Here is a 21,501-nt window from a genome sequence, read left to right on the forward strand (position 1 = left end):
CTCTTGGTTCTCTAGGTTCTCTTGGTTCTCTTGGTTCCCCACGGGTTCTTTTGGTTCTCTGTAGGTTCTCTTGGTTCTCTGTAGGTTCTCTTGGTTCTCTGTAGGTTGTCTTGGTTCTCTGTAGGTTCTCTGCACAGTTCTCTGTAGGTTCTCTTGGTTCTCTGTAGGTTGTCTTGGTTCTCTGTAGGTTCTCTGCACAGTTCTCTGTAGCTTCTCTGTACGGTTATCTGTGTGGCTTTGTGTGATGCCACTGAAGGAGAACAGGCAGAGGAACCATTCCTTCATTCCATATCATTGAACACTGATCTGGACATACAGGGCTCTCTCTCTCGACCATCTACCATGCCTGTGGATGACTGATTAGCCAGTAAATGTTGTAACTCTCGCTGTGTGTGTTTAGCCAGCCGAACCCTAGCCTTCCCTTTAAGGTTGTGATTGTGTGTGTGTTTAGCCAGCCAAGCCCTAGCCTTCCCTTTAAGGTTGCGATTGTGTGTGTGTTAGCCAGCCGAGCCCTTGTCTACCCTTTAAGGTTGTGATTGTGTGTGTGTTTAGCCAGCCGAACCCTAGCCTTCCCTTTAAGGTTGTGATTGTGTGTGTGTTTAGCCAGCCGAGCCCTAGCCTTCCCTTTAAGGTTGTGATTGTGTGTGTGTTTAGCCAGCCGAACCCCAGCCTTCCCTTTAAGGTTGTGATTGTGTGTGTTTAGCCAGCCGAGCCCTAGCCTTCCCTTTAAGGTTGTGATTGCTTAATGTATCCTTCTGTAGCCCCTTGGAACAGAGAGCTGCAAACATTTTGTCTCATTTAAAAGGAAAGCTTCTCACCATTTTCCTTCTCTCGCTCTGTTGTTTTCTCCTCTCACTCTCTTTCTATCAGAGGGAAAAGTGTAGTAAAGACAACACACACATAGGAATGCCGACGATCAAAGAACCTTCAGGTCTAAAACACAGAGCAATGCCGCAGTCCTATCAGTGCATGGAGATAGTGTCTGTCGACCTACGCAGAGCTACAATAGGTCTTCATAAACACAACCATTATCCTCCATTGCTATGGAGCAACCCAGCTTTACGTTGACGTGTGATGGGCATCAGTAAGAGAACCCTGTGTTGTGGCTTGGTGGGGAGTGTAGGGAGGGAAAGGAGAGTATAGATTCACACTGAGTTGGGGCTTGGTGGGGAGTGTAGGGAGGGAAAGGGGAGTATAGATTCACACTGAGTTGGGGCTTGGTGGGGAGTGTAGGGAGGGCAAGGAGAGTATAGATTCACACTGAGTTGGGGCTTGGTGTGGAGTGTAGGGAGGGAAAGGGGAGTATAGATTCACACTGAGTTGGGGCTTGGTGGGGAGTGTAGGGAGGGAAAGGGGAGTATAGATTCACACTGAGTTGGGGCTTGGTGGGGAGTGTAGGGAGGGAAAGGAGAGTATAGATTCACACTGAGTTGGGGCTTGGTGGGGAGTGTAGGGAGGGAAAGGAGAGTATAGATTCACACTGAGTTGGGGCTTGGTGGGGAGTGTAGGGAGGGAAAGGAGAGTATAGATTCACACTGAGTTGGGGCTTGGTGGGGAGTGTAGGGAGGGAAAGGAGAGTATAGATTCACACTGAGTTGGGGCTTGGTGTGGAGTGTAGGGAGGGAAAGGAGAGTATAGATTCACACTGAGTTGGGGCTTGGTGGGGAGTGTAGGGAGGGAAAGGAGAGTATAGATTCACACTGAGTTGGGGCTTGGTGGGGAGTGTAGGGAGGGAAAGGAGAGTATAGATTCACACTGAGTTGGGGCTTGGTGGGGAGTGTAGGGAGGGAAAGGGGAGTATAGATTCACACTGAGTTGGGGCTTGGTGGGGAGTAGGGAGGGAAAGGAGAGTAGATTCACACTGAGTTGGGGCTTGGTGGGGAGTGTAGGGAGGGAAAGGGGAGTATAGATTCACACTGAGTTGGGGCTTGGTGGGGAGTGTAGTGAGGGAAAGGAGAGTATAGATTCACACTGAGTTGGGGCTTGGTGGGGAGTGTAGGAGGGAAAGGAGAGTATAGATTCACACTGAGTTGGGGCTTGGTGGGGAGTGTAGGGAGGGAAAGGAGAGTATAGATTCACACTGAGTTGGGGCTTGGTGGGAGTGTAGGGAGGGAAAGGGGAGTATAGATTCACACTGGGGATTGTTGGGGGAGAGTATAGATTCACACTGAGTTGGGGCTTGGTGGGAGTGTAGGGAGGGAAAGGGGAGTATAGATTCACACTGAGTTGGGGCTTGGTGGGGAGTGTAGGGAGGGAAAGGGGAGTATAGATTCACACTGAGTTGGGGCTTGGTGGGGAGTGTAGGGAGGGAAAGGGGAGTATAGATTCACACTGAGTTGGGGCTTGGTGGGGAGTGTAGGGAGGGAAAGGGGAGTATAGATTCACACTGAGTTGGGGCTTGGTGGGGAGTGTAGGGAGGGAAAGGGGAGTATAGATTCACACTGAGTTGGGGCTTGGTGGGGAGTGTAGGGAGGGAAAGGGGAGTATAGATTCACACTGAGTTGGGGCTTGGTGGGGAGTGTAGGGAGGGAAAGGGGAGTATAGATTCACACTGAGTTGGGGCTTGGTGGGGAGTGTAGGGAGGGAAAGGAGAGTATAGATTCACACTGAGTTGGGGCTTGGTGGGGAGTGTAGGGAGGGAAAGGGGAGTATAGATTCACACTGAGCAGGGATCTAACAGGCCTTTTTACACTCCCTCTGTCTTCCTGTACACTGAAATGACACTGTTATTACACTACTATTATACAGGTATGAACTTTCTATTGCTGTATGTTCTATTGCTGTATGTTCTATTGCTGTATGTTCTATTGCTGTATGTTCTATTGCTGTATGTTCTATTGCTGTATGTTCTATTGCTGTATGTTCTATTGCTGTATGTTCTATTGCTGTATGTTCTATTGCTGTATGTTCTATTGCTGTATGTTCTATTGCTGTATGTTCTATTGCTGTATGTTCTATTGCTGTATGTTCTATTGCTGTATGTTCTATTGCTGTATGTTCTATTGCTGTATGTTCTATTGCTGTATGTACTATTGCTGTATGTTCTATTGCTGTATGTTCTATTGCTGTATGTTCTATTGCTGTATGTTCTATTGCTGTATGTTCTATTGCTGTATGTTCTATTGCTGTATGTTCTATTGCTGTATGTTCTATTGCTGTATGTACTATTGCTGTATGTTCTATTGCTGTATGTTCTATTGCTGTATGTTCTATTGCTGTATGTTCTATTGCTGTATGTTCTATTGCTGTATGTTCTATTGCTGTATGTTCTATTGCTGTATGTTCTATTGCTGTATGTTCTATTGCTGTCTATTGCTGTTTTTGTTTCTATTGCTGTATGTTCTATTGCTGTATGTTCTATTGCTGTATGTTCTATTGCTGTATGTTCTATTGCTGTATGTTCTATTGCTGTATGTTCTATTGCTGTATGTACTATTGCTGTATGTTCTATTGCTGTATGTTCTATTGCTGTATGTTCTATTGCTGTATGTTCTATTGCTGTATGTTCTATTGCTGTATGTTCTATTGCTGTATGTTCTATTGCTGTATGTTCTATTGCTGTATGTTCTATTGCTGTATGTTCTATTGCTGTATCCTCAAGATCTGTCCAAGTCTATTTGTATCATCTGTTCTGTGAGAGGACGTCTCGTTGTTTCTTCTCCAAGGCATCTCTGCTCCAGAATAGCTCCTATATTCCTGTAGACTGTGGTTATTAGTGCTTATCACAGGTCTGTAGGTGTCAGTGGCTGCCGTTTTCGGAAGTGAGACGATAGACGATACAGAGTGAATTGTTTTGAAGATGCAAAGAGACTTTCTCCCCAGAAAGGGTGGTAAAAATCGGACCCCTCTGCGTGGGCATCGACTGTAGTGCAATGTTGTGCCACCGGCCAGGGCCAGCCAGGGTCGGAGATGCCAATGTCATTTTTCATTTGGAGAGGAAACAGTTCCAGGATTTTGTTTGCTGGAGTGTGTTCAAGCCAAGCACTGCAGCTCCGTTCGGAAATGCGTCAAATATGGTGACACACTGGCTGATGGATGAATCAGACTCCCCCCCCCCTCACTCAGCAAGCTGTTAGAGCTGCTGTAGGAGCAATCATCATACGGGGAAAACTCGTTTCACAAAACTTACATTTCCATTTAAAGATGGAATCCGCAGTAGGGGAAACAGCGCCACTGACCGCCCCTCAGACATTGTTATTGTTTTGTAGACGAAGCAGAGGTGGGAGTGCTGGGGGAGGTGGGGAGTGCTGAGGGAGATGGGGAGTGCTGGGGGATGTTGGGAGTGCTGGGGGAGGTGGGAGTGCTGGGGGAGGTGGGAGTGCTGGGGAGGTTGGGAGTGCTGGGGGAGGTTGGGAGTGCTGGGGGATGTTGGGAGTGCTGGGGAGGTTGGGAGTGCTGGGGGATGTTGGGAGTGCTGGGGGAGGGTGGGAGTGCTGGGGGAGGTGCGGAGTGCTGAGGGAGGTGGGAGTGCTGAGGGGAGTTGGGGAGTGCTGGGGGAGGTGGGGAGTGCTGGAGGAGGTGGGAGTGCTGAGGGAGTTGGGGAGTGCTGAGGGAGATGGGGAGTGCTGAGGGAGATGGGGAGTGCTGGGGAGGTGGGAGTGCTGAGGGAGTTGGGAGTGCTGAGGGAGGTGGGAGTTCTGGGGGAGGTTGGGACTTCTGGGGATGTTGGGAGTGCTGGGGGAGGTGGGAGTGCTGAGGGAGTTGGGAGTGCTGAGGGAGGTGGGAGTGCTGGGGGAGGTTTTGGAGTGCTGGGGGATGTTGGGAGTCCTGGGGAGGTTGGGAGTGCTGGGGGAGGTTGGGAGTGCTGAGGGAGGTGGGAGTGCTGGGGGATGTTGGGAGTGCTGGGGGAGGTTGGGAGTGCTGGGGGATGTTGGGAGTGCTGGGGGAGGTTGGGAGTGCTGGGGGAGGTTGGGAGTGCTGAGGGAGGTGGGAGTGCTGAGGAGGTGGGAGTGCTGGGGAGGTTGGGAGTGCTGGGGGAGGTGGGGGGGAGGTTGGGAGTGCTGGGGGAGGTTGGGAGTGCTATGGGGAGGTTGGGAGTGCTGGGGGAGGTTGGGAATGCTGGGGGATGATGGGAGTGCTGGGGGAGGTTGGGAGTGCTGGGGGAGGTTGGGAGTGCTGGGGGAGGTTGGGAGTGTGGGATTTGTTGGGAGTGCTGGGGGAGGTTGGGAGTGCTGGGGGAGGTTGGGAGTGCTGGGGAGGTTGGGAGTTGAGGAGGTTGGGAGTGCTGGGGGATGTTGGGAGTGCTGGGGGAGGTTGGGAGTGCTGGGGGAGGTTGGGAGTGCTGGGGGATGTTGGGAGTGCTGAGGGAGGTGGGAGTGCTGGGGGATGTTGGGAGTGCTGAGGGAGGTGGGAGTGCTGGGGGAGGCTTGGGAGGTTGGGAGTGCTGGGGGAGGTTGGGAGTGCTGGGGGAGGTTGGGAGTGCTGGGGAGTTGGGAGTGCTGGGGGAGGTTGGGAGTGCTGGGGGAGGTTGGGAGTGCTGGGGGATGTTGGGAGTGCTGGGGAGGTTGGGAGTGCTGGGGGAGGTTGGGAATGCTGGGGGATGTTGGGAATGCTGGGGAGGTTGGGAGTGCTGGGGGAGGTTGGGAGTGCTGGGGAGGTTGGGAGGCTGGGGGAGGTTGGAAGTGCTGGGGGATGTTGGGAGTGCTGGGGGAGGTTGGGAGTACTGGGGAGGTTGGGAGGTTGAGGGAGGTGGGAGTGCTGGGGGATGTTGGGAGTGCTGGGGGAGGTGGGAGTGCTGGGGGAGGTTGGGAGTGCTGGGGAGGATGGGAGTGCTGGGGAGGTTGGGAGTGCTGGGGGAGGTTGGGAGTGCTGGGGGAGGTTGGGAGTGCTGGGGGATGTTGGGAGTGCTGGGGAGGTTGGGAGTGCTGGGGAGGTTGGGAGTGCTGGGGGAGGTTGGGAGTGCTGGGGGATGTTGGGAGTGCTGGGGGAGGTGGGAGTGCTGGCGGAGGTGCGGAGTGCTGGGGGATGTTGGGAGTGCTGGGGGAGGTGGGAGTGCTGGCGGAGGTGCGGAGTGCTGAGTGAGCGTCGCGGATCAATAATTTTTTTTGCAGTACATATACTGGCATGCTGCTGCTCTGTCACATCTGCAATGATATCCGAGGGGAAAAAACTGTGTTTGTTGTTTGCAGTAATTACTTTGTTGTTGTAATATCGCAAACGGACGTGGCAGTTTCACCATGAAGGATTCTAGCTTTAAATAGATGGAGGTCCATTCCTGTTTTAGGGGCGATGGATCGTTCATATCATCTGGCACTATGACAGTTAAGGTACCACAGTTAGCTGCTGTACTCAGTCCTCAGACACTGTCTACACTGTGTCACCTGTCAAATGCTTTGTCTTTGACCAATGTTAGTCTGTCCACGAGAGATGAAGTACTTACTATGTAACATAAAGGGTATTGTAACGTCTGTCAAAGACTTTTCGCTGGAAACACTAACGAGCAACAGTTGTTCTGGTGCGCTAGTTTTTAGTCACTAATTCGTTGGACAAATCACAATATAGCAGGTGTGAGCATCATTAGAATTTACAAAGGGGAAGGGACATTTGGCCCATAGACTTGTAGATCAAAGGGGGTTGAGCTACTGCCCCACTTCTGCTCCTGGTTCTAGTATCTTATCACATACATCTCCTTAGGAACTTAATCGAGCATCTGACCCAATTACGCACAATTTTAATAAATACGAGATTAGTAAATACTCTACCACAAAGTAACTACTGTATGATATTGGACCAATGTTAGTCAATTTACTGTACAGCTAAGAAATTAACTATGGCAATGACATCTTTAGTAATAAAGTGATCCAGGATATAAAGTGATCCAGGATATAAAGTCATCCAGGATATAAAGTGATGCAGGATATAAAGTGATCCAGGATATAAAGTGATCCAGAATATAAAGTGATCCATAATATAAAGTGATCCAGAATATAAAGTGATCCAGAATATAAAGTGATCCATAATATAAAGTGATCCATAATATAAAGTGATCCATAATATAAAGTGATCCAGGATATAAAGTGATCCAGAATATAAAGTGATCCAGGATATAAAGTGATCCAGGATATAAAGTGATCCATAATATAAAGTGATCCAGAATATAAAGTGATCCAGATCCAGAATATAAAGTGATCCAGAATATAAAGTGATCCAGAATATAAAGTGATCCATAATATAAAGTGATCCATAATATAAAGTGATCCAGGATATAAAGTGATCCAGGATATAAAGTGATCCATAATATAAAGTGATCCAGGATATAAAGTGATCCAGGATATAAAGTGATCCAGATCCAGAATATAAAGTGATCCAGGATATAAAGTGATCCAGGATATAAAGTGATCCAGGATATAAAGTGATCCAGATCCAGAATATAAAGTGATCCAGATTATAAAGTGATCCAGAATATAAAGTGATCCAGAATATAAAGTGATCCAGAATATAAAGTGATCCAGAATATAAAGTGATCCAGATCCAGGATATAAAGTGATCCAGAATATAAAGTGATCCAGAATATAAAGTGATCCAGAATATAAAGTGATCCAGAATATAAAGTGATCCAGATCCAGGATATAAAGTGATCCAGGATATAAAGTGATCCAGGATATAAAGTGATCCAGATCCAGAATATAAAGTGATCCAGATCCAGAATATAAAGTGATCCAGAATATAAAGTGATCCAGAATATAAAGTGATCCAGATCCAGGATATAAAGTGATCCAGGATATAAAGTGATCCAGATCCAGAATATAAAGTGATCCAGATCCAGAATATAAAGTGATCCAGAATATAAAGTGATCCAGAATATAAAGTGATCCAGAATATAAAGTGATCCAGATCCAGGATATAAAGTGATCCAGAATATAAAGAGATCCAGAATATAAAGTGATCCAGAATATAAAGTGATCCAGATCCAGGATATAAAGTGATCCAGGATATAAAGTGATCCAGATCCAGAATATAAAGTGATCCAGATCCAGAATATAAAGTGATCCAGAATATAAAGTGATCCAGAATATAAAGTGATCCAGAATATAAAGTGATCCAGATCCAGGATATAAAGTGATCCAGGATATAAAGTGATCCAGAATATAAAGTGATCCATAATATAAAGTGATCCAGATCCAGGATATAAAGTGATGCAGGATATAAAGTGATCCAGAATATAAAGTGATGCAGGATATAAAGTTATCCAGATCCAGAATATAAAGTGATCCAGAATATAAAGTGATCCAGGATATAAAGTGATCCAGGATATAAAGTGATCCAGATCCAGAATATAAAGTGATCCAGATCCAGAATATAAAGTGATCCAGAATATAAAGTGATCCAGAATATAAAGTGATCCAGAATATAAAGTGATCCAGAATATAAAGTGATCCAGAATATAAAGTGATCCAGATCCAGGATATAAAGTGATCCAGAATATAAAGTGATCCAGAATATAAAGTGATCCAGATCCAGGATATAAAGTGATCCAGGATATAAAGTGATCCAGGATATAAAGTGATCCAGATCCAGAATATAAAGTGATCCAGATCCAGAATATAAAGTGATCCAGAATATAAAGTGATCCAGAATATAAAGTGATCCAGAATATAAAGTGATCCAGATCCAGGATATAAAGTGATGCAGGATATAAAGTGATCCAGAATATAAAGTGATCCATAATATAAAGTGATCCAGATCCAGGATATAAAGTGATGCAGGATATAAAGTGATCCAGAATATAAAGTGATCCATAATATAAAGTGATCCATAATATAAAGTGATCCAGAATATAAAGTGATGCAGGATATAAAGTTATCCAGATCCAGAATATAAAGTGATCCAGAATATAAAGTGATCCAGGATATAAAGTGATCCAGATCCAGAATATAAAGTGATCCAGAATATAAAGTGATCCAGGATATAAAGTGATCCAGATCCAGAATATAAAGTGATCCAGAATATAAAGTGATCCAGGATATAAAGTGATCCAGATCCAGAATATAAAGTGATCCAGAATATAAAGTGATCCAGATCCAGAATATAAAGTGATCCAGAATATAAAGTGATCCAGGATATAAAGTGATCCAGAATATAAAGTGATCCAGAATATAAAGTGATCCAGAATATAAAGTGATCCAGAATATAAAGTGATCCAGAATATAAAGTGATCCAGATCCAGGATATAAAGTGATCCAGAATATAAAGTGATCCAGAATATAAAGTGATCCAGAATATAAAGTGATCCAGATCCAGGATATAAAGTGATCCAGGATATAAAGTGATCCAGGATATAAAGTGATCCAGGATATAAAGTGATCCAGATCCAGAATATAAAGTGATCCAGATCCAGAATATAAAGTGATCCAGAATATAAAGTGATCCAGAATATAAAGTGATCCAGAATATAAAGTGATCCAGATCCAGGATATAAAGTGATGCAGGATATAAAGTGATCCAGAATATAAAGTGATCCATAATATAAAGTGATCCAGATCCAGGATATAAAGTGATGCAGGATATAAAGTGATCCAGAATATAAAGTGATCCATAATATAAAGTGATCCAGAATATAAAGTGATCCAGAATATAAAGTGATCCAGATCCAGGATATAAAGTGATGCAGGATATAAAGTGATCCAGAATATAAAGTGATCCATAATATAAAGTGATCCAGATCCAGGATATAAAGTGATGCAGGATATAAAGTGATCCAGAATATAAAGTGATCCATAATATAAAGTGATCCAGAATATAAAGTGATCCAGAATATAAAGTGATCCAGAATATAAAGTGATCCAGGATATAAAGTGATCCAGATCCAGAATATAAAGTGATCCAGGATATAAAGTGATCCAGATCCAGAATATAAAGTGATCCAGAATATAAAGTGATCCAGATCCAGAATATAAAGTGATCCAGAATATAAAGTGATCCAGGATATAAAGTGATCCAGGATATAAAGTGATCCAGAATATAAAGTGATCCAGGATATAAAGTGATCCAGGATATAAAGTGATCCAGAATATAAAGTGATCCAGAATATAAAGTGATCCAGAATATAAAGTGATCCAGGATATAAAGTGATCCAGGATATAAAGTGATCCAGAATATAAAGTGATCCAGAATATAAAGTGATCCAGGATATAAAGTGATCCAGAATATAAAGTGATCCAGGATATAAAGTGATCCAGAATATAAAGTGATCCAGGATATAAAGTGATCCAGAATATAAAGTGATCCAGGATATAAAGTGATCCAGAATATAAAGTGATCCAGGATATAAAGTGATCCAGGATATAAAGTGATCCAGATCCAGAATATAAAGTGATCCAGAATATAAAGTGATCCAGAATATAAAGTGATCCAGGATATAAAGTGATTCAGAATATAAAGTGATCCAGGATATAAAGTGATCCAGAATATAAAGTGATCCAGGATATAAAGTGATCCAGATCCAGAATATAAAGTGATCCAGAATATAAAGTGATCCAGGATATAAAGTGATCCAGAATATAAAGTGATCCAGGATATAAAGTGATCCAGAATATAAAGTGATCCAGGATATAAAGTGATCCAGAATATAAAGTGATCCAGGATATAAAGTGATCCAGATCCAGAATATAAAGTGATCCAGAATATAAAGTGATCCAGATCCAGAATATAAAGTGATCCAGAATATAAAGTGATCCAGGATATAAAGTGATCCAGGATATAAAGTGATGCAGGATATAAAGTGATGCAGAATATAAAGTGATGCAGGATATAAAGTGATCCAGATCCAGAATATAAAGTGATCCAGAATATAAAGTGATCCAGGATATAAAGTGATGCAGGATATAAAGTGATGCAGGATATAAAGTGATCCAGGATATAAAGTGATCCAGGATATAAAGTGATCCAGGATATAAAGTGATCCAGAATATAAAGTGATCCAGGATATAAAGTGATTCAGGATATAAAGTGATCCAGGATATAAAGTGAACCTCCCCAGTCTCTCCCATCCTTCCCCAGATCTTCATGCTTCAGCAGTTGAGAAGATGCATGTAGATTGCAGTGTGGTCCACTAGGTTTGTACCAGAGGATGGGGGGAGGTTAGGTTGAGAGTGGAGAGGAGAGGTGGAGGTTAGGCTGAGAGCAGAGTGGAGAGGTGAAGGTTAGGTTGAGAGCAGAGTGGAGAGGTGAAGGTTAGGTTGAGAGTGGAGAGGAGAGGTGGAGGTTAGGTTGAAAGTGGAGAGGAGAGGTGGAGATTAGGTTGAGAGCAGAGAGGAGAGGTGGAGGTTAGGTTAAGTGAGGAGAGGAGAGATGGAGGTTAGGTTGAGAGCAGAGAGGAGAGATGGAGGTTAGGTTGAGAGCAGAGAGGAGAGGTGGAGGTTAGGTTGAGAGCAGAGTGGACAGGTGGAGATTAGGTTGAGAGCAGAGAGGAGAGATGGAGGTTAGGTTGAGAGTGGAGAGGAGAGGTGGAGGTTAGGTTAAGAGTGGAGAGGAGACCGGAGATTAGATTGAGAGCAGTGAGGAGAGGTGGAGGTTAGGTTGAGATTGGAGAAGAGAGGTGGAGGTTAGGTTGAGAGCAGAGAGGAGAGGTGGAGGTTAGGTTGAGAGCAGAGAGGAGAGGTGGAGGTTAGGTTGAGATTGGAGAGGAGAGATGGAGGTTAGGTTAAGAGTGGAGAGGAGAGGTGGAGATTAGGTTGAGAGCAGAGAGGAGAGGTGGAGGTTAGGTTGAGATTGGAGAAGAGAGGTGGAGGTTAGGTTGAGAGCAGAGAGGAGAGGTGGAGGTTAGGTTGAGAGCAGGGAGGAGAGGTGGAGGTTAGGTTGAGAGCAGGGAGGAGAGGTGGAGGTTAGGTTGAGAGCAGAGAGGAGAGGTGGAGGTTAGGTTGTGAGCAGGGAGGAGAGGTGGATGTTAGGTTGAGAGCTGGGGATAGAGGTAGAGGTTAGGTTAAGAGCAGAGAGGAGAGGTGGAGGTTAGGTTGAGAGCAGAGAGGAGAGGTGGAGGTTAGGTTGAGAGCAGGGAGGAGAGGTGGAGGTTAGGTTGAGAGCAGGGAGGTTAGGTTGAGAGCAGAGAGGAAAGGTGGAGGTTAGGTTGAGAGCAGAGAGGAGAGAAGGAGATTAGGTTGAGAGCAGAGAGGAGAGGTAGAGTTTAGGTTAAGAGCAGAGAGGAGAGGTGGAGGTTAGGTTGAGAGCAGAGAGAAGAGGTGGAGGTTAGGTTGTGAGCAGGCAGGAGAGGTGGAGGTTAGGTTGAGAGCTGGGGATAGAGGTAGAGGTTGGGTTAAGAGTGGATAGGAGAGGTGGCGGTTAGGTTGAGAGCAGAGAGGAGAGATGGAGGTTAGGTTGAGAGTGGAGAGGAGAGGTGGAGGTTAGGTTGAAAGTGGAGAGGAGAGGTGGAGATTAGGTTGAGAGCAGAGAGGAGAGGTGGAGGTTAGGTTAAGTGAGGAGAGGAGAGATGGAGGTTAGGTTGAGAGCAGAGAGGAGAGATGGAGGTTAGGTTGAGAGCAGAGAGGAGAGGTGGAGGTTAGGTTGAGAGCAGAGTGGACAGGTGGAGATTAGGTTGAGAGCAGAGAGGAGAGATGGAGGTTAGGTTGAGAGTGGAGAGGAGAGGTGGAGGTTAGGTTAAGAGTGGAGAGGAGACCGGAGATTAGATTGAGAGCAGTGAGGAGAGGTGGAGGTTAGGTTGAGATTGGAGAAGAGAGGTGGAGGTTAGGTTGAGAGCAGAGAGGAGAGGTGGAGGTTAGGTTGAGAGCAGAGAGGAGAGGTGGAGGTTAGGTTGAGATTGGAGAGGAGAGATGGAGGTTAGGTTAAGAGTGGAGAGGAGAGGTGGAGATTAGGTTGAGAGCAGAGAGGAGAGGTGGAGGTTAGGTTGAGATTGGAGAAGAGAGGTGGAGGTTAGGTTGAGAGCAGAGAGGAGAGGTGGAGGTTAGGTTGAGAGCAGGGAGGAGAGGTGGAGGTTAGGTTGAGAGCAGGGAGGAGAGGTGGAGGTTAGGTTGAGAGCAGAGAGGAGAGGTGGAGGTTAGGTTGTGAGCAGGGAGGAGAGGTGGATGTTAGGTTGAGAGCTGGGGATAGAGGTAGAGGTTAGGTTAAGAGCAGAGAGGAGAGGTGGAGGTTAGGTTGAGAGCAGAGAGGAGAGGTGGAGGTTAGGTTGAGAGCAGGGAGGAGAGGTGGAGGTTAGGTTGAGAGCTGGGGATAGAGGTAGAGGTTGGGTTAAGAGTGGATAGGAGAGGTGGCGGTTAGGTTGAGAGCAGAGAGGAGAGATGGAGGTTAGGTTGAGAGTGGAGAGGAGAGGTGGAGGTTAGGTTGAAAGTGGAGAGGAGAGGTGGAGATTAGGTTGAGAGCAGAGAGGAGAGGTGGAGGTTAGGTTAGAGTGAGGAGAGGAGAGATGGAGGTTAGGTTGAGAGCAAAGAGGAGAGATGGAGGTTAGGTTGAGAGCAGAGAGGAGAGGTGGAGGTTAGGTTGAGAGCAGAGTGGACAGGTGGAGATTAGGTTGAGAGCAGAGAGGAGAGATGGAGGTTAGGTTGAGAGTGGAGAGGAGAGGTGGAGGTTAGGTTAAGAGTGGAGAGGAGACCGGAGATTAGATTGAGAGCAGTGAGGAGAGATGGAGGTTAGGTTGAGATTGGAGAAGAGAGGTGGAGGTTAGGTTGAGAGCAGAGAGGAGAGGTGGAGGTTAGGTTGAGAGCAGAGAGGAGAGGTGGAGGTTAGGTTGAGATTGGAGAGGAGAGATGGAGGTTAGGTTAAGAGTGGAGAGGAGAGGTGGAGATTAGGTTGAGAGCAGAGAGGAGAGGTGGAGGTTAGGTTGAGATTGGAGAAGAGAGGTGGAGGTTAGGTTGAGAGCAGAGAGGAGAGGTGGAGGTTAGGTTGAGAGCAGGGAGGAGAGGTGGAGGTTAGGTTGAGAGCAGGAGGAGAGGTGGAGGTTAGGTTGAGAGCAGAGAGGAGAGGTGGAGGTTAGGTTGTGAGCAGGGAGGAGAGGTGGATGTTAGGTTGAGAGCTGGGGATAGAGGTAGAGGTTAGGTTAAGAGCAGAGAGGAGAGGTGGAGGTTAGGTTGAGAGCAGAGAGGAGAGGTGGAGGTTAGGTTGAGAGCAGGGAGGAGAGGTGGAGGTTAGGTTGAGAGCAGGGAGGTTAGGTTGAGAGCAGAGAGGAAAGGTGGAGGTTAGGTTGAGAGCAGAGAGGAGAGAAGGAGATTAGGTTGAGAGCAGAGAGGAGAGGTAGAGTTTAGGTTAAGAGCAGAGAGGAGAGGTGGAGGTTAGGTTGAGAGCAGAGAGAAGAGGTGGAGGTTAGGTTGTGAGCAGGCAGGAGAGGTGGAGGTTAGGTTGAGAGCAGGGGATAGAGGTAGAGGTTGGGTTAAGAGTGGATAGGAGAGGTGGAGGTTAGGTTGAGAGCAGAGAGGAGAGGTGGAGGTTAGGTTGAGAGCAGAGAGGAGAGGTGGAGGTTAGGTTGAGAGCAGAGAGGAGAGGTGGAGGTTAGGTTGAGAGCAGAGAGGGAGAGGTGGAGGTTAGGTTGAGAGCAGAGAGGAGAGGTGGAGGTTAGGTTGAGAGCAGAGAGGAGAGGTGGAGGTTAGGTTGTGAGCAGGGAGGAGAGGTGGATGTTAGGTTGAGAGCTGGGGATAGAGGTAGAGGTTAGGTTAAGAGCAGAGAGGAGAGGTGGAGGTTAGGTTGAGAGCAGAGAGGAGAGGTGGAGGTTAGGTTGAGAGCAGGGAGGAGAGGTGGAGGTTAGGTTGAGAGCAGGGAGAGTTAGGTTGAGAGCAGAGAGGAAAGGTGGAGGTTAGGTTGAGAGCAGAGAGGAGAGGTAGGAGATTAGGTTGAGAGCAGAGAGGAGAGGTAGAGGTTAGGTTGAGAGCAGAGAGGAGAGGTGGAGGTTAGGTTGAGAGCAGAGAGAAGAGGTGGAGGTTAGGTTGAGAGCTGGGGATAGAGGTAGAGGTTAGGTTAAGAGCAGAGAGGAGAGGTGGAGGTTAGGTTGAGAGCAGAGAGGAGAGGTGGAGGTTAGGTTGAGAGCAGGGAGGAGAGGTGGAGGTTAGGTTGAGAGCAGGGAGGTTAGGTTGAGAGCAGAGAGGAAAGGTGGAGGTTAGGTTGAGAGCAGAGAGGAGAGAAGGAGATTAGGTTGAGAGCAGAGAGGAGAGGTAGAGGTTAGGTTAAGAGCAGAGAGGAGAGGTGGAGGTTAGGTTGAGAGCAGAGAGAAGAGGTGGAGGTTAGGTTGAGAGCAGGCAGGAGAGGTGGAGGTTAGGTTGAGAGCAGAGAGGAGAGGTGGAGGTTAGGTTGAGAGCAGAGAGGAAAGGTGGAGGTTAGGTTGAGAGCAGAGAGAGAGAGAAGTGGAGATTAGGTTGAGAGCAGAGAGGAGAGGTAGAGGTTAGGTTAAGAGCAGAGAGGAGAGGTGGAGGTTAGGTTGAGAGCAGGGAGGAGAGGTGGAGGTTAGGTTGAGAGCTGGGGATAGAGGTAGAGGTTAGGTTAAGAGCAGAGAGGAGAGGTGGAGGTTAGGTTGAGAGCAGAGAGGAGAGGAGGTTAGGTTGGAGATTAGGAGAGCAGAGAGGTGGAGGTTAGGTTGAGAGCAGGGAGGAGAGGTGGAGGTTAGGTTGAGAGCAGGGAGGGTGGAGGTTAGGTTGAGAGCAGAGAGGAGAGGTGGAGGTTAGGTTGAGAGCAGAGAGGAGAGAAGGAGATTAGGTTGAGAGCAGAGAGGAGAGGTAGAGGTTAGGTTAAGAGCAGAGAGGAGAGGTGGAGGTTAGGTTGAGAGCAGAGAGAAGAGGTGGAGGTTAGGTTGAGAGCAGGCAGGAGAGGTGGAGGTTAGGTTGAGAGCAGAGTGGAGAGGTGGAGGTTAGGTTGAGAGCAGAGAGGAGAGGTGGAGGTTAGGTTGAGAGCAGGGAGGAGAGGTGGAGGTTAGGCTGAGAGCAGAGGATAGAGGTAGAGGTTAGGTTAAGAGCAGAGAGGAGAGGTGGAGGTTAGGTTGAGAGCAGAGAGGAGAGGTGGAGGTTAGGTTGAGAGCTGGGGAGAGAGGTTAGAGGTTAGGTTGAGAGCAGAGAGGAAAGGTGGAGGTTAGGTTGAGAGCAGAGAGGAGAGAAGGAGATTAGGTTGAGAGCAGAGAGGAGAGGTGGAGTTTAGGTTGAGAGCAGAGAGGAGAGGTGGAGGTTAGGTTGAGAGCAGAGAGAGAGGTGGAGGTTAGGTTGTGAGCAGGCAGGAGAGGTGGAGGTTAGGTTGAGAGCAGAGAGGAGAGATGGAGGTTAGGTTGTGAGCTGGGAGGAGAGGTGGAGGTTAGGTTGAGAGCTGGGGATAGAGGTAGAGGTTGGGTTGAGAGCAGAGAGGAGAGGTGGAGGTTAGGTTGTGAGCAGAGAGGAGAGGTGGAGGTTAGGTTGAGAGCAGAGAGGAGAGGTGGAGGTTAGGTTGAGAGCAGAGAGGAGAGGTAGAGTTTAGGTTAAGAGCAGAGAGGAGAGGTGGAGGTTAGGTTGAGAGCAGAGAGGAGAGGTGGAGGTTAGGTTGAGAGCAGAGAGGAGAGGTGGAGGTTAGGTTGAGAGCAGGGGATAGGGGTAGAGGTTGGGTTAAGAGTGGATAGGAGAGGTGGAGGTTAGGTTGAGAGCAGGGGATAGGGGTAGAGGTTGGGTTAAGAGTGGATAGGAGAGGTGGAGGTTAGGTTGAGAGCAGGGAGGAGAGATGGAGGTTAGGTTGAGAGCAGGGAGGAGAGGTGGAGGTTAGGTTGAGAGCAGGGAGGAGAGATGGAGGTTAGGTTGAGAGCAGAGAGGAGAGGTAGAGGTTAGGTTGAGAGCAGAGAGGAGAGGTAGAGGTTAGGTTGAGAGCAGGGAGGAGAGGTGGAGATTAGGTTGAGAGCAGAGAGGAGAGGTAGAGGTTAGATTGAGAGCAGGGAGGAGAGGTGGAGGTTAGGTTGAGAGCAGAGAGGAGAGGTGGAGGTTAGGTTGAGAGCTGGGGATAGAGGTGGAGGTTAGGTTGAGAGCAGAGAGGAGAGGTAGAGGTTAGGTTGAGAGCAGGGAGGAGAGGTGGAGGTTAGGTTGAGAGCAGGGGATAGGGGTAGAGGTTGGGTTAAGAGTGGATAGGAGAGGTGGAGGTTAGGTTGAGAGCAGGGGATAGGGGTAGAGGTTGGGTTAAGAGTGGATAGGAGAGGTGGAGGTTAGGTTGAGAACAGGGAGGAGAGATGGAGGTTAGGTTGAGAGCAGGGAGGAGAGGTGGAGGTTAGGTTGAGAGCAGGGAGGAGAGGTGGAGGTTAGGTTGAGAGCAGAGAGGAGAGGTAGAGGTTAGGTTGAGAGCAGAGAGGAGAGGTAGAGGTTAGGTTGAGAGCAGGGAGGAGAGGTGGAGGTTAGGTTGAGAGCAGAGAGGAGAGGTAGAGGTTAGATTGAGAGCAGGGAGGAGAGGTGGAGGTTAGGTTGAGAGCAGAGAGGAGAGGTAGAGGTTAGGTTGAGAGCAGAGAGGAGAGGTGGAGGTTAGGTTGAGAGCAGGGAGGAGAGGTGGAGGTTAGGTTGAGAGCAGAGAGGAGAGGTGGAGGTTAGGTTGAGAGCTGGGGATAGAGGTGGAGGTTAGGTTGAGAGCAGAGAGGAGAGGTAGAGGTTAGGTTGAGAGCAGGGAGGAGAGGTGGAGGTTAGGTTGAGAGCAGGGAGGAGAGGTGGAGGTTAGGTTGAGAGCAGAGAGGAGAGGTGGAGGTTAGGTTGAGAGCAGGGAGGAGAGGTAGAGGTTAGGTTGAGAGCAGGGAGGAGAGGTGGAGGTTAGGTTGAGAGCAGAGAGGAGAGGTAGAGGTTAGGTTGAGAGCAGGGAGGAGAGGTGGAGGTTAGGTTGAGAGCAGAGAGGAGAGGTGCAGGTTAGGTTGAGAGCTGGGGATAGAGGTGGAGGTTAGGTTGAGAGCAGAGAGGAGAGGTAGAGGTTAGGTTGAGAGCAGGGAGGAGAGGTGGAGGTTAGGTTGAGAGCAGGGAGGAGAGGTGGAGGTTAGGTTGAGAGCAGGGAGGAGAGGTGGAGGTTAGGTTGAGAGCAGGGAGGAGAGGTGGAGGTTAGGTTGAGAGCAGGGAGGAGAGGTGGAGGTTAGGTTGAGAGCTGGGGGTAGAGGTAGAGGTTGGGTTAAGAGTGGATAGGAGAGGTGGAGGTTAGGTTGAGAGCTGGGGATAGAGGTGGAGGTTAGGTTGAGAGCAGAGAGGAGAGGTAGAGGTTAGGTTGAGAGCAGGGAGGAGAGGTGGAGGTTAGGTTGAGAGAGGAGAGGTAGAGGTTAGGTTGAGAGCAGGGAGGAGAGGTGGAGGTTAGGTTGAGAGCAGGGAGGAGAGGTGGAGGTTAGGTTGAGAGCTGGGGGTAGAGGTAGAGGTTGGGTTAAGAGTGGATAGGAGAGGTGGAGGTTAGGTTGAGAGCTGGGGATAGAGGTGGAGGTTAGGTTGAGAGCAGAGAGGAGAGGTAGAGGTTAGGTTGAGAGCAGGGAGGAGAGGTGGAGGTTAGGTTGAGAGCAGAGAGGAGAGGTAGAGGTTAGGTTGAGAGCAGGGAGGAGAGATGGAGGTTAGGTTGAGAGCAGAGAGGAGAGGTAGAGGTTAGGTTGAGAGCAGAGAGGAGAGGTAGAGGTTAGGTTGAGAGCAGGGAGGAGAGGTGGAGGTTAGGTTGAGAGCAGAGAGGAGAGGTGGAGGTTAGGTTGAGAGCTGGGGGTAGAGGTAGAGGTTGGGTTAAGAGTGGATAGGAGAGGTGGAGGTTAGGTTGAGAGCTGGGGGTAGAGGTAGAGGTTGGGTTAAGAGTGGATAGGAGAGGTGGAGTTTAGGTTGAGAGCTGGGGGTAGAGGTAGAGGTTGGGTTAAGAGTGGATAGGAGAGGTGGAGGTTAGGTTGAGAGCAGGGAGGAGAGATGGAGGTTAGGTTGAGAGCTGGGGGTAGAGGTAGAGGTTGGGTTAAGAGTGGATAGGAGAGGTGGAGGTTAGGTTGAGAGCTGGGGGTAGAGGTAGAGGTTGGGTTAAGAGTGGATAGGAGAGGTGGAGGTTAGGTTGAGAGCAGGGAGGAGAGATGGAGGTTAGGTTGAGAGCTGGGGGTAGAGGTAGAGGTTGGGTTAAGAGTGGATAGGAGAGGTGGAGGTTAGGTTGAGAGCTGGGGGTAGAGGTAGAGGTTGGGTTAAGAGTGGATAGGAGAGGTGGCGGTATAGGCCCATCGCTGGTACACAGAGAAACATGCTACTCTGCTGGCTTTATTCAATATTGTACAGTGGAAAACCCTACAGCCCATATATGTAAATAGGCCAAAGGAATGTCATGCCTCACATGGTTGTGACATCATGTGTGTTACAACATGTCACAGTATATCTACAGAACCCTCCATGTCTCCAAATGTCCCTGTGTTGTTAGGTATTTATTGTTGTGAAAGCCAATGGAGCTCCATAGTCCACACTGTCCACGCAGGAGAGGGGGAGGTTGCTGTTCTTCACAGGTTATTGCATGGGAAAATGATACAGACATTGAATCATTTTGTGAGCGAATTGAAGAGAAAGTGGTGGTTCTGGTTGATATACGCAGTGCCTAAGATCGTTTGTCAGAGAGAGAGAGAACATGAATTTCAGCAGTAGTAGCAGCAGGAGCAGTAGTGGAGATGATAGTGGCCCTCTTCTCTCTCAGTCACTCAGCCTGCTGTCCTTATGTAACATGTAATGTGGTCACATGACTGACTGGGGTCAAGGGGCAGGGGGTGACGAGTGGCTGATGGTGATGCTGATGCTATGGGGCCTGTGAGTCTTACAGTCCAGTACAGTAGCCTACAATGTGATAGGCCAAGTGGACAGACAGCCCGTGTTAATCAGTAGTTGTCTGCACAGTATCTGCACAGATTAAACCCTGCCAAGGGCATAATGAGTAACTTATTACGTGTCATTATGATCGTGCTTGTCTAGAGGTAGGATGTGTGCCTTGTCTTCTCCTTAGCAACATTACACGTCACAGGAGACACATCGTGTCCCAGAACTGAGTTATATCAGTTGTCTTTGTGACTGCACACTGAGCTGATCATCGTCATCGCCACCGCTGATGCCTTGCAGCACCTTCGTCAGGAGGCCTGAAATATGAGTCCCCTCGGCTCCCCTCAGAATCATCCACCCCCTCACAGCAGGCATGTGCTGTGTTCTGGCATTTGGGGCTTCACTGTGCTGCTTTTAGTCTTTTTCTGTCTCTCTCTCTCTGTCCCTCTTTATGTGTCTGTCTCTCTCTCTGTCCCTCTTTATGTGTCTGTCTCTCTCTCTGTCCCTCTTTATGTGTCTGTCTCTCTCTCTCTGTCCCTCTTTATATGTCTGTCTCTCTCTCTCTGTCCCTCTTTATGTGTCTGTCTCTCTCTCTGTCCCTCTTTATGTGTCTGTCTCTATCTCTCTCTCCCTCTTTATGTGTCTGTCTCTCTGTCCCTCTTTATGTGTCTGTCTCTCTCTCTCTGTCCCTCTTTATATGTCTGTCTCTCTCTGTCCCTCTTTATGTGTCTGTCTCTCTATCTGTCCCTCTTTATGTGTCTGTCTCTCTATCTGTCCCTCTTTGTGTCTCTCTCTCTCTCTCTGTCCCTCTTTATGTGTCTGTCTCTCTCTCTCTCTCTCTCTCTCCCTCTTTATGTGTCTCTATCTCTCTCTGTCCCTCTTTATGTGTCTGTCTCTCTCTGTCCCTCTTTATGTGTCTGTCTCTATCTCTCTGTCCCTCTTTATGTGTCTGTCTCTCTCTCTGTCCCTCTTTATGTGTCTGTCTCTATCTCTGTCCCTCTTTATGTGTCTGTCTCTCTCTCTGTCCCTCTTTATGTGTCTGTCTCTATCTCTGTCCCTCTTTATGTGTCTGTCTCTCTCTCTGTCCCTCTTTATGTGTCTGTCTCTCTCTCTGTCCCTCTTTATGTGTCTGTCTCTCTCTGTCCCTCTTTATGTGTCTGTCTCTCTCTCTCTCTGTCCCTCTTTATGTGTCTGTCTCTCTGTCCCTCTTTATGTGTCTGTCTCTCTCTCTGTCCCTCTTTATCTGTCTGTCTTTCTCTCTGTCCCTCTTTATCTGTCTGTCCCTCTTTATCTGTCTGTCTCTCTATCTGTCCCTCTTTATGTGTCTGTCTCTCTCTCTGTCCCTCTTTATCTGTCTGTCTCTCTATATGTTCCTCTTTATGTGTCTGTCTCTCTCTCTGTCCCTCTTTATGTGTCTGTCTCTCTATCTGTCCCTCTTTATCTGTCTGTCTCTCTCTATCCCTCTTTGTGTCTGTCTCTCTATCTGTCCCTCTTTATCTGTCTGTCTCTCTCTCTGTCCCTCTTTATGTGTCTGTCTCTCCCTCTGTCCCTCTTTATCTGTCTGTCTCTCTATCTCTCTGTCCCTCTCTTCTCTCTGTCCCTCTGTATCTCTCTCTCCCTCTTTATGTGTCTGTCTCTAGCTCTCTCTGTCCCTCTTTGTGTCTGTCTCTCTCTCTGTCCCTCTTTATCTGTCTGTCTTTCTCTCTTTGTCCCTCTTTATCTGTCTGTCTCTCTCTCTGTCCCTCTTTATGTGTCTGTCTCTCTCTCTGTCCCTCTTTATCTGTCTGTCTCTCTCTCTGTCCCTCTTTATGTGTCTGTCTCTATCTCTCTCTCCCTCTTTATCTGTCTGTCTCTC

General features: G+C 47.8%; 1 protein-coding gene across 3 annotated transcripts in view; it reads left to right on the plus strand.

The window, feature by feature from the left end:
• LOC124048060 (voltage-dependent L-type calcium channel subunit beta-4-like) overlaps window positions 1-21,501 on the plus strand; it is a 101,940-nt gene that overhangs the window by 17,948 nt on the left and 62,491 nt on the right. The window lies entirely within an intron of this gene.

The sequence above is a fragment of the Oncorhynchus gorbuscha genome, linkage group LG01 (genome assembly GCF_021184085.1).
Source record: "Oncorhynchus gorbuscha isolate QuinsamMale2020 ecotype Even-year linkage group LG01, OgorEven_v1.0, whole genome shotgun sequence".
Lineage (NCBI taxonomy): Eukaryota > Metazoa > Chordata > Actinopteri > Salmoniformes > Salmonidae > Oncorhynchus > Oncorhynchus gorbuscha.